The sequence below is a fragment of the Pelmatolapia mariae genome, linkage group LG10_11 (assembly GCF_036321145.2).
Source record: "Pelmatolapia mariae isolate MD_Pm_ZW linkage group LG10_11, Pm_UMD_F_2, whole genome shotgun sequence".
Classification (NCBI taxonomy): Eukaryota; Metazoa; Chordata; class Actinopteri; order Cichliformes; family Cichlidae; genus Pelmatolapia; species Pelmatolapia mariae.
Genome location: NC_086236.1, coordinates 42,482,578 through 42,494,583, shown reverse-complemented (window position 1 = coordinate 42,494,583; position 12,006 = coordinate 42,482,578). Strand labels below are relative to the sequence as shown.

At 41.9% G+C, this 12,006-nt stretch overlaps 1 protein-coding gene across 2 annotated transcripts in view; it reads right to left on the bottom strand.

Annotated features, from left to right (window-relative positions):
- The window catches only part of LOC134635718 (neurocalcin-delta A), a 63,691-nt gene that overhangs the window by 33,288 nt on the left and 18,397 nt on the right, over positions 1-12,006 (bottom strand). Inside the window, exon 1 of one of the 2 annotated variants that reach the window (XM_063485197.1) lies at positions 3,139-3,429. The exons of the other annotated variant lie outside the window; for it this stretch is intronic. The gene's annotated coding sequence lies outside the window, so the exon portion shown is untranslated. Of the gene's footprint in view, positions 1-3,138; positions 3,430-12,006 lie in introns of those variants that run through there. 2 annotated transcript variants of the gene reach the window in all.

Genomic DNA, 12,006 nt, shown 5'->3' with positions numbered 1-12,006 from the left:
AAATATGCTAGTGCAGATAGTACTATCTAACTTTCAAGCAAAATCAAGCGCTGAGAAATTTTATATTAAACTTTTATATACATATATATTTTTTATATTCTTTTATATTGAAATGTGTAATTTGTTTGGAAATGATCAGGCTGAAAATGTTTCTGAAAATTTAAGTAATTGATATGTTTGATGAACATCTGTTGTTATAACAGTAATATAACAGAGAGAGAGACCACCATTCACATTTATGGCCAATTCTGACCCACCATATATGTGTTGGGACCTTGAGAGGCACGGAGACAACATTCAAGCTCCAGATAGGAAGGGCCCAGCCAGACGGTGGATTCAAACCCAAGACTTTTAATACCTTTTTATACCATCTAAGAATCTTTTTTATATTCAAACCTAAAGTGAGCACTGAATTAGTATTTGAAGTCTTAAGCAAAAAAAACTCACTCCTTGATACAGTCTCCTGGTTTTGAATACGGACTTCTAGGTTCAACAAAGTAAGAGCAATCCAGACAGGAAAAAACATCCAACTGCCTTCCTAAGTGTCTGTCTGTTCTCTTATCTATGTATATTTCTCACTTAAATTACTTTTTTCTCTTTCTCCCTGCCTCTGGCCATAAATCAACAGTTACATAAACTGCCTTCAAGTTAGTTTCCACCAGTGCTAGATGAGACTCCCTTAAGTACAAAACAGGATGTTATAGAAGCCTGGCTCGTACAGTTCAGCTGAGCATGTGTGTAGCAGAATTAAACTTCTCCAGGTTTTTCGGCGGATGTGGGCATAAACACATCGCTCAAACGTCTCTGTGTGAGTGTGGGCTCGGTTGCTAGAACACGAGATGGGAGAAGGGTCGACTTTTTCCATGATATAACCGCATTAAATCAGCTGAGACCGAACACATAAATACACGCGAGCTTGGAGAGGCTACATTTACGCTCACCTGGGTCCAGCGATAACGTTCTCATTCATGTGCGCTGAACAGAAACAGAGCCAGTGATGTGCGCACAACCAACTGCCAAACTCTACTCCTGTCACACACCTGCAACCACACACGCACACACACCCACACGCTTGCATACACACTGTGTACGCTTGCAAACTCGCACTTTTACACAGGTGATGCAGCTGATGTTTGCACAGAGCTCTGTAGCTGCAGAGCAGATGAAGCACATCAGCAGCCTCAGAAATAAACAGCTTCAACTAATGATTATGATTATGCAATTCTCTAATATTGCACTGTTTGCTAAAGTATTGTTAGATTTAAAGCAAAAAAATTGTATTTAGTATGCCTGGGTTCCTTAAAGTAGATCAGTATTTATCATTGGATGACATATTTTATGTATGATGGTAGAAAAAGAGCATTCCTGCCTCAGTTTTGGGGGCATTTGGCCCTTTTTGATTTAGAAACAGACAGAAAACTGTTTTACAGTTTAGCTATCAGTTAATCACTGTTTTCACGCAGCCACTCACACGGAACAATGAATAAAACTGCGATCTGGGCTTGAATTTGATTTTCCAGCTATATACTGCTAGCTTTCTCTGTATTTTAATATGTGTCTCCTCTCTGCAAACATACTTTCATACTGCCAACATTCCCAGCTTGTTGAACAGATATGAAGACAGATATAATTTCTTTCTGTCCCTTGACTCATGCGGCCCATTTTGCAACAAGGTGAGACCCTCAGGCCTACAGGACATTTGGGACTGCTTAACATGGAAGCTGCACTTAAAGTAGAGCAATGCATGCCTTCAACTGTAGCTTGCACAAATTATTACGTGGCAAAATTCATTCAATTTCAATGTTTTTGAGGTCAGTCTAGGAATAATCTCCAGCTGAAAGGGGGCATAAAAAGGAGTGACTTACATCTGTACTGTTTATTTGCCTAAACCATCTTATCTAATAACATTCACAGATAACGAAATCTTCTTTTTAAATGGACCATTTATGGTATTCTACAAAGACCACACTTTGAACGCAGTACACACACACACACACACACACACACACACACACACACACACACACACACACACACACACACACACACACACACACACACACAATTAGGCGAGTGCTAATTTGTGCCCTAATATTCTGTACAGAGGCAGACATTTCATTAGATGACACTTTAGATACAGTGACAGAAACCTGTTACATGCTTTTGGCCGATCTCCACTTCATTCATTTGGGAGGAGGGAGGCACTGCTGAGGAAAGGATGAGAGGAAGAGATAAAGTCTCGCAGTTTAAGAGAAGCAGCGAGAGAGACAGAGGGAGGGAGGAGGACTGACGAGTGGATCCAAACCACTTGTTATCCGCATTTCCCCTTCTTTCCACCCTATTTGGGCTAAATACTAGCTGGCATGCTTTTGTGAGAGGCATGCAGGGAGGTGGGGGGTGTCTGGTGGTAAAAAGGGGAGCTTGTCAAGCTTGTCAAGAAAAGTCAGCAAAAAAAGAAGAAGAAATAAATAAACTCCTCTAGACAAAAAAAGCTCTTCTATCTTCCCATTATTGATTTGTTTTTAAAAAACAACAACAACCATTTTTGTAGTGCATTTCTCTGAGGCTTTCCCATCCCCTCTGAGGGGGGCAGGTGGCAGCTGCTCTGCCCCCCCACCACTTCCCCGCCTCTGACTCTCTGGCAGACAGAGTACGAAGCTCCAGCCCACACTACTGCCTGTAACATTAGCAAAGCTTTGAAGAAAAAGCCATGTGGAGCTCCACACATGGCCCCATGTAATGTTCACACTCTCCTTCCTTCTCTCTTCTATCTGTGCACTCACTTCCTGCAAGGGCTTCGAAAACAGATCCGCCTGTTTTTGCTGCAAAAGAAAGCAACTACTCTTCGAGAGCCGACCCTGAGTGGGGATCTCCCTCGAAACCCTCCAACATCACCTGGCATTTCTGCACTTAATACATTCTGAAGTTTAGATTGAAAGGTGACAAAAAAAGCGCTCTTGACACACACACACAGTGTCATTTGCCACTTCCCTTTTGCACGAGTACGTGTTTTAAGTACACGAAACGAAAGCCATCCTTGATCCAGCTTTAACTTCACTGCACGCTGTTCCAGAAGCAACCGCTGGCTGATAAAGCACACAATACACACACACAAAAGAGAAAACACAGGAAGCTTACCTCACTTTGTAGCAATGTACAAGCTGTTCAGCAGTCCATCACCCAGCACTTTCTCTCTAGACTAACTTTGTGGCACTAGCAGCAGCAGCAGCAGGAGGAGGAGGAGGAGGAGGAGGAGGAGAAGCAACAGGCGAGAATAAAAGAAAGCACCAGAGAAAACAAATATGAAGCAAGAACGAGAGAGAGGGGAGGGGGGGAGAACAGTCGAGAGGGGGTAGGACGAGAAGAGTGACTGAGAGAGTGAAGCAGAGCTGACGGTGACTGACTCCCAGACTCTCCTAGTCTGAGAAGGTTTATTCAAAGCCCACAAACTAATTGCTTCTCAGACTGCTTGCCTGCCTCCCAGGCCTGACGTCAGCAGTCACATGACCTTGCTGTGGTGTGGAGGGGAAATGAAAAGGGGAGGGCAGACAGAGAGTCACAGAGGGAGAAATAAAGAGACAGAGAAAAAGACATAGGGAGAGAGAGTGCGAGAAGGAGAAGCCGGTGTTGCCTTGGTAACAGGAATACTGCACCACAATGATTTCAATAGGTCATCTGACACACACACACACACACACACACACACACGCACACACACACACACACACGCACACACACACACAGATTCTTAGTGTTAAAACACAGACTCACGATGAGGAGTTGGAGCGAAGGAAGAGGTAAGAGAGAAAAGGAGAAGTGGAATAAAAAAGTTTCTGTTTCTCCAAATCTTATTCAAAAAATTACAGTGCCTGTCTGTAAAGCTCAAGTTTTAAACCTTCCATATATGTTGCGTTGGCTTCCAGAGGTAACCGTTCACTTCTGTTGTTTATGCTCAAACGTCTAACAATACTCAATTTCTGCAGGACCCCAGTGATCTATTCAAGACGTGACTACTAAAATAAGTGTGTGAAAGTGAATAAATTATTAATATACCCACATAAACTTACCGAGTTTCACTGATTTAGGGAATAGGGACAACAACAGCTGAGTTTCAGTTGTGTCTCTGTTTTAATGTCATTATACTGTAAAATTAAGCTGTAGATACAAAAAAAGGAGCAGTATGATTACACCTCCGTGTTTTATTGGAGACACTACATGCACTAGAGTTAATGAGCCACATCAGCCTGATTCTTTCAGGTAGCAGTGTTTGGTTGAAATGTGCCACAAATGTCCTTCTACAGGAAGTAACACACTGATACTCAAGTGGTTTTGAGGTGGAGACTTGCAGGAGAAAACTGATGCCACTCACACATGAGGGGTTAATTTTGAACGTTTTAGTCAGCAGCTTGTTAACCAGACATAAGAGCAGGGAAATGGCTCTGTGCAGACATAACAAAATCCATGTGTAAACATCTGTACAGTTCAGTAATTTATGAGTGTGAATATGGAAGACAAAGGCTCTAGGACGGTTCTGGTCCCAGCAAAAAAAACACAGACTTTATACAGGAGATGGATGTTACTTTGGGTCTGCCAAACTTAGACAGGGTGGAATTGCCTTAAACCTGCTTTCTTTCTAATGGCCAACAGGAGGTGTATATTCTGACTGCTGAAACTAGTCCCCCCATCCAAGGCACACGGCTGTTCAAAACTTCTGCTTATAGGAGGCAGCCAATCAGAAGTATTAAATTAAAGGAGCTTGTTTCAGACAATGAATGGTCTGAGGGGGTGAAATAAAGCCGTGTACACGATAAATTTGGATTGTTTTGAATTTACTGTAGTTGAAAAATAGAAATATACAGCTAGAATCAAGAAATTACCTAAATAGGACCTTTCTGACAAAGTGAAGCAGGCTAACAGATTTCACAGATCACAAATCATTCCACGATATAAAGAAAGACAAGAACATCCTATTGATATACTTTGGGATGAACTTAAAGGCTTTCTTTCTAAAAACTGCATTTTGTATTTACTCAAGTTATCTTTGACTAATATTAAAATTGTTTGAGGTGTCAAATGTACAAAACAAAGTTATCATGAAGGGGAAAAAATACTTTTTGCAGCACTGTAGGTGCAAGTATGTTTTTCTTTTTGCACTAGCAATTGTAGCATTAGCATTACATACTCATTTGTTGAAGGGTCATTACACTACCATTTCCAAAATGTTGTTTGCATTGTATTAAGTGTAACTGGGCCAGAGCCCAGTACGAGACAGCGGGACAAAAAAATGGCCAAAGAACCTCCTTGTCCCCCCTCCCTCCCTACACTCATCCAGTCTGTGAGTATGAACAGCTTTGGCATGATAACATCATTTGAATAGCATCTGCTGGCCAGTTGAATGGAGTGCATTGGGGCCCAGAACAGGGTGGGGAAGCGTGGAGGGTGGGGGTGAGGTCAGCCAAGAGAAAAGCACCCCCGGGTTGAACTACTGTGAATAAGGTTATGTATGAATGAGTCAGAGGCACAGAGAAAGAGACGAAAGAAAGAAAAACAGGGTGAAGAGAAGCTACAGAGTGCAAGGAAAAGTCATTCGGAGAGAGAATTTAGAGAGTTTGTCAGGTTGGTAAAGTGACTGAAAGACATATTAGACTAAAGTCTGAGTCCTGGGATTAGTGGGCTGGCTGGTGATGCCTTAAGGTGAATGCAAAGTCTTTCAGAATATGATTTGGCAAAGGAGGTGGGAGAAAATGGCATTTATTATATCCGCTGACGGATGATGATGACTGCTGTGAAGTATTTTTTAATGCAGGTGATAAATAAACATGCTGCAGTAAAATTGTATCATCCAGGATGAAAAAATGCATACAGAACCATATAATGGAGTGGCCACTTGAAGCTCGCACTAAAACTAATCAATCCCCAAAGATCTGCATTTCAAATCCAATTAGCATAACACATGGCTTGGGTCTCTATAGCGAATAAAGCCCATCGAAATAACTGGATTGTGTGCGTGTGTTATAGGCATCATATGAGTCTGTCCTGTTGTCCGTATTCACAATGTTGGTACCTTTTAAAGCATGTTTAAAATAATTACCTAAAAATAATATTGTGCAATTAACAAGAACCTGCGTCCAAGCTCAGGACAATTTGCAGAGAAGTGGTGACAAAAAACCACATGGATGAGTCTGGGTTTGGCGGTTGCCAGGAGAATGGTACTTGTTTGACCGCACTGTGACAAGTTTGGTGGCGGGGGATTATGGTGTGGTGTTGTATAGTTGTAGTCGGGCCCCTTAGTTCCAGTGAAAGGAACTCTTAACGCTTCTTAATGCATACCAAGACATTTTGAACACATTCATGCGCTCAACTTTGTGCGAATAGTGTGGAGATGGCCCCTTCCTGTTCTAACATGACTACGCACTATTGCACAAAGCAAGCCCCATAAAGACATGGATGAGCAAGTCTGGTGTGGAAGAACTTGACAGGCCCACACAGAGTCCTGACCTCAACCTGGTAGAACACCTTTGGGATGAATAAGGGTAGAGACTCCGAGCCAGGCCTCTTGTCCAACATTGGTGTCTGACCTCATAAATGTGCTTCTGGAAGAATGGTCATATATTCCCATAAGCACACTCCTAAACCTTGTGGAAAGCCTTTCAGGAGTTGTTGAAGCTGTTACAGCTGCAAAGGGTGGGCCGAAATCATGTTAAACCCTATGGATTAAGAATGCCATTTCACTTGAGTTCATATGTGTGTGAGGCACATGAGCCAACACTTTTGGCTATATAGTGTATCTATTGTGCTGTATATAGCGCTGTGGAAACACTTTATGTACATATTTCCAGAAAACAGATGCATTACTGCAGACCACCTGGTGTGGCTGCTTTCGAAGCAGAACTTCTACATGCATGCAACCAGTTTCTGGGTATTTGTGTTTGTGCGTGTGGTGTGTATGTTGTGTGTGGATAACAGGCACTAGAGAGAATTCCTTCCTCCTGAAGACTCAGGAAGCAACAGCCTGGGCGGAAGAGAAAACAACAACTCTTTCCAAGGCAAACCCTTCAGAAGTTCTTCCTCTGGAAACGGAAACAGTCCCTGCACACTGTGTCAGTGTTTCAAACACATTTCTAAATAACTCCATTACTGTTTAACTTGAGTTTCTAAAATCAGCTGAAGGCATTAAAAAAAACTAAGGTTAGAAACAATGAAAGTTCCTAAATTGGCAAATCAACCAAAACAAGCAGTGCATGAATGCATTCTTATGGGTGAGTTGAAGTTGCGGTGATGTTATTATCAGCAGCTGGGCTGGAGGTATTACATAACAACAGCTTATAAAATGGATAATCAGCAGGTCAGCTGAGGAAGGCCCATGACTGTCAACAAGGTTTTGAGTTGTACTGGGGCATTAGTGTTTGATTACTCACTATATTACAGGTCTATTTCTGTGCTACCAATAACAGAGAGAACATTGCAGAAAAATCTGTCAGTGCACTTGGTGTCTGGAACATTTGATTTGGTGTGAAATAATTTTAAAACAAAGTTTGTAACTAAGGACAATATAACAGTAAATTTTATTCTGACTGTGGTACTATTTCTGCACTAACCTTTACAGTGAGAAATTGCGATTAAAGCTTGGCATGCACGCAATGTGAGTGGTTTGACAAAAATAAACAGCGATCCAATAGCATAAAGACAGAGACCTATGGCTGCAAAATGGACCATTTTTATACTTAAAATTAGGGATGGGTATCGTTTAGGTTTTATCCGATACTGGTGCCAAACCGGTACTTTTGAAACGGTGCCGGTGCTTAAACGGTGCTCAAACCGGTGCTTAAAGAATGGAGAACACAAAATTGGTCCAAAAACCTCTCATGTTTAGCTGTTTTTTTGTAAAAAAAGATAACAATGTTAGCCTTTTCTGCAGCTATAGGGCATATATGGTATCACTCTTGGCTGGAAGCAGTGCTTAATCAATGAAAAAAACACAAACTTTGTCCAAAAACCTCTCATGTTTAACTGTTTTCCACTTTTTCTTTGGTCATTTTAGCCTTTTTGGCCAGGGTGAAGGGAGTATCTGCCATCAAACAAGAAGACAGCCGCATGTAACTACAACGGTGTTTGCTAGTTCACCTTACATGCATTAATGTAATAACGTGGTTAGCCTACCTACTCAACGTAAATTACACACGAACAACATTAAGCTACTCACGCAGAGAAGAACGGCTGCTGCTGCCATCATCATCCTCATCATTTCTGCTACGCTGACAGGGCTAGGGGCCAGGACTCTACTCTTCGGGTTCTTGGGGGATGGTGCTAACTCCGGGTCCGATAACAGGCACCACACCCGCAGTAGATGTGCCGGTGTGAGGTCTCACAGCAAGCTATCAAACACGGCGCATTTCTCGGCTTTAAAAAAAAACCGCTATGCGTCGCCAGGTGTTTCATCAGATTTGAGGTGTTACCTCCTTTGACAGTATCACAGTATCACCTTAAAGTACTTGTTGCAGGCTGCTGAGTTTGCATCTTTTGCTGTGAAGTACAGCCAGACTTTTGACCGCTTGGCCTTGGGCATTTTTAATCTGTAGCGCTGCTCTAAAAGAACGTACGTACCTGGCCCCGCCTACTATCCTCGGAAACGTAAAATGATTGGCTAGAATTGGCTCAGGAAAAAAAAAGCACCGAAATAAAGCACCGAAATGTGCGCTGCTTTTCGGTCTGGTTACTACCGTTTATGTCAGAACCGGTGCCATCATGGCACCGGACACCGGTACCCATCCCTACTTAAAATATACCAGTAATATTAATAAAAGCACTAGAGAGAGTTTAGCAAGAAGGTTCCAGGACACTCTGCAATCTAGCTGGCAGTTAAGAACATTATCTACTAACCATATATAACAATGGACTGGCATTGTGCATGGGGTGTAAACCCTGTCAAACAGAACTTGGAGGAGAAAAAAAATGAAAAGATTTTGCTTCATAAGAATTACTTTCACATATCCTGATATGAACTTTGCCCTTGTTTAAGATTAACATTCAATACTATGATCTCACATATGTACGACATGAAATAAGGAAAATATTATTGTTTTCTTTTAGGATTTCTGGTGAAATTCTAGCATAAGGGTAAATAAAAGCTGATTTCTCATGAACTGTTGCTCCACCCTTATCAAGAACTGCTTGGAACAGCATGAAGCATTTCTGTCACTGCATGTCAGATACTGCTAATTGGGATTACAGATAATGTGGCATTGCACAATTGCAAGTCTTGCATTTCTGTGCAAGTTCCAACTGCAACACACACGTATGGGAATCAGCAGAAACCTGGCTGGCAGAGAGGGAAGTGAAATCATCTCCCACACACCATATGGTTATGAATGTAACAATGCACTGTCCTAAGAGGAGACAGAAGACATCCGCATGCCCACCACCAACCATATAAATGTGCAGTCATGCAGAAAATCCCATTGGGAAAAATGACCTGTAAAAAACCCAAAAAGAAACCTGCAAGGAAGTCACTTGACTGCAAATCCTCCTTCATCCTATAGCAGTTGGAGTCAGGGAGTCTGGCATATACAGTATATACACAAAGCTGTTCTTATAGCTTTCCATTATTGCCATACGTTCAATTCACAAATCTCACTGCACTGAGTAGAACCACTAATCAAAAGCAAATCTCTTCCTTGTGTGTTATGCAACTGCAACACAAGGGGAGGGCAGACTGATGCGCCTCGCTGAACAGGCTAATCCAACATATCACACTGTTTGCCAAAGCACATGACGACAGCATCTCAGAGGTCTGCGTAGTGCAACAAAACACATACGGTAATGCATATTCATTTAACATAAAACATCAGTTGAAGGAGAAAATTATTTGTGCACAAAGTTAAAAAGAACTTAAAAGAGATAAAAACATAAATTCATGTCTTTGAGATTGATTAGCTGCAACATTGAAATGATTCATCGCATTAAGGCTGTTAGTACATTTCTTTTGCAGACGTTGTTTATATGATGACAGGTATCGGAATGGGAACAGACCCTACACGTGGACACTGACAGTCAGACAGTAGAACACAGTGAACAAGTGAGTACATACAGATGATAACACACAGGAAAAAGGCAAACTGGGAATAGAGCAGTGTCACTAGGCAACAAATGAAAGTGGCTATAGCCATGCTAGCTGCTGTGTGAGCCTGCGTTTGGGCACAATTCAGCTAAACTGTAACATTAACATTACTATGATGATCTGGGTGTTAAGAACAACATGGCACCCTTTCATTTGTAATTTCCAAGAATGAGACATTCGGAGCAATAGACATTTCAACAAATTGTTGTCAGAGTGGCTATAAATGTATCAGAAAATGTAGACAGAAAATTGTTACAATTAATTGGTCTAATTTTGCTCATGTCAGATGTCACTAAGTAATAAACTACTACAAATACACAAAAGTATTAACTAATTTAGGCTAATCAAGTGGTATCACATGGAAATACTGTATCAGTAATCACAGCCAGAGTAAGGTTATAATTCTCTTTTCTTTCCATTCTGTAGAAACTATGAAAATATGGCAACCAACCAAATGAGAACTGAAACGTTCAACAGCTTAAACTGCATGTCATTCATTCATCTGATCCAATAGACAACAGTGAGAGTACTAACAGGGGCTAAAAAGAGAGATAATATGATTTTATCATCTTTGGTCAGTAGCAGATTGGCGCAGTTCCCTGTGGTGTGCATGGAAGACATCGACTTGTCTGCAAACACTAGCCAACCATTTGCTAAGCAGTTGCGAAACTGTTTGATGGAAACTAGAAACTGAGACCGCTGGGCTTCAAACTAAAAGTTGTGCAATACCACTGAAACCAACATCTTTTAACATCTGCAACTTTTACTTTGAAGATGAACTGTCTCCGTTTCTGGTTTACACTGCACTTTTTCAAGTTTCCACTTGGTTAGCAATCTGCAAGCAACCAAAGCAATTACAACAGGGTTTTTGGTGAGGCACTCTCTATTCACCCAGTTATAGCCAGCAACTATTCGCGAACTGGTCCGAGAATACGTATCTGTAACAAACCCACAGCAGACCCGGGTGCACGTTCATGTTTTCAAGCATCTCTTTATTACAACTCAAGGTTGCCGTTCATGACACACATAGAGCTGCAGCTCTGCCGCTGCCAGCTCAACATAACAAACAACCAACAACAACAAACACAGGACCCAGTACAATATTTAAGTCGGCGGGGCATGATTGCGGATGCCGTGCAGGGAAGGCGGACGCACCTGCACGTCATCGCAAGCCATGCCCCGCCACAGTATCTTTCCCCAGTGACTGGAGGTTGCCAATCAGCCTCCTGCCCCATGTGACTAAAGCCTAACTAGAGCACTTGTGGCTCCTAGAGTTTCCAGAAGTTGAATGGGAGGCAGACCCTTCAGCTATGGGGCTCCCCTGCAGTGGAACTAGCTCTCAATTTGTGTTCACACGACAGACTCTAATTTGAGCTGAAGCAGAAAAATGTCTGTCTTCTCTCCTCATATTCATTAATCATATTAATTGTGTATGAGTCAAATGTGTCTATATTTCATCACAGTCCAGAGGGGTGAGAAGATTGTTACTTACAGAATGGATTTATTTAATTCTATTTATAGCTAAAGAGGTGGGCTGTGAAGAAACAGGAAATTTTCAGTGAAAGAAAGGTTTGTTATACAATCGGCAAAGTGTCTCAAGAGTTACTCAACAGCATTACAACCCACTCTTTCCTAAATGATTCAGAAGGCTGAAGACAAGACTGATGACCAGTCTGTCCCATCCCATTGTTTTTTATGGCAGATGGCAGGCTGGATGCAGAGAAAGGATTAAGCAGAGCCCACTGTCTCAGTCTCTCTCTTATCAGAACACAGCAGGTTGGGAGCCAGAAGCAAGAAAAAGCAACATCACCACCTCCCCTATGAGTCACTCACTGGTCCCCTGCTCACTATTACTTAGAGCCAGCACGCACACAATGAATACATATGTA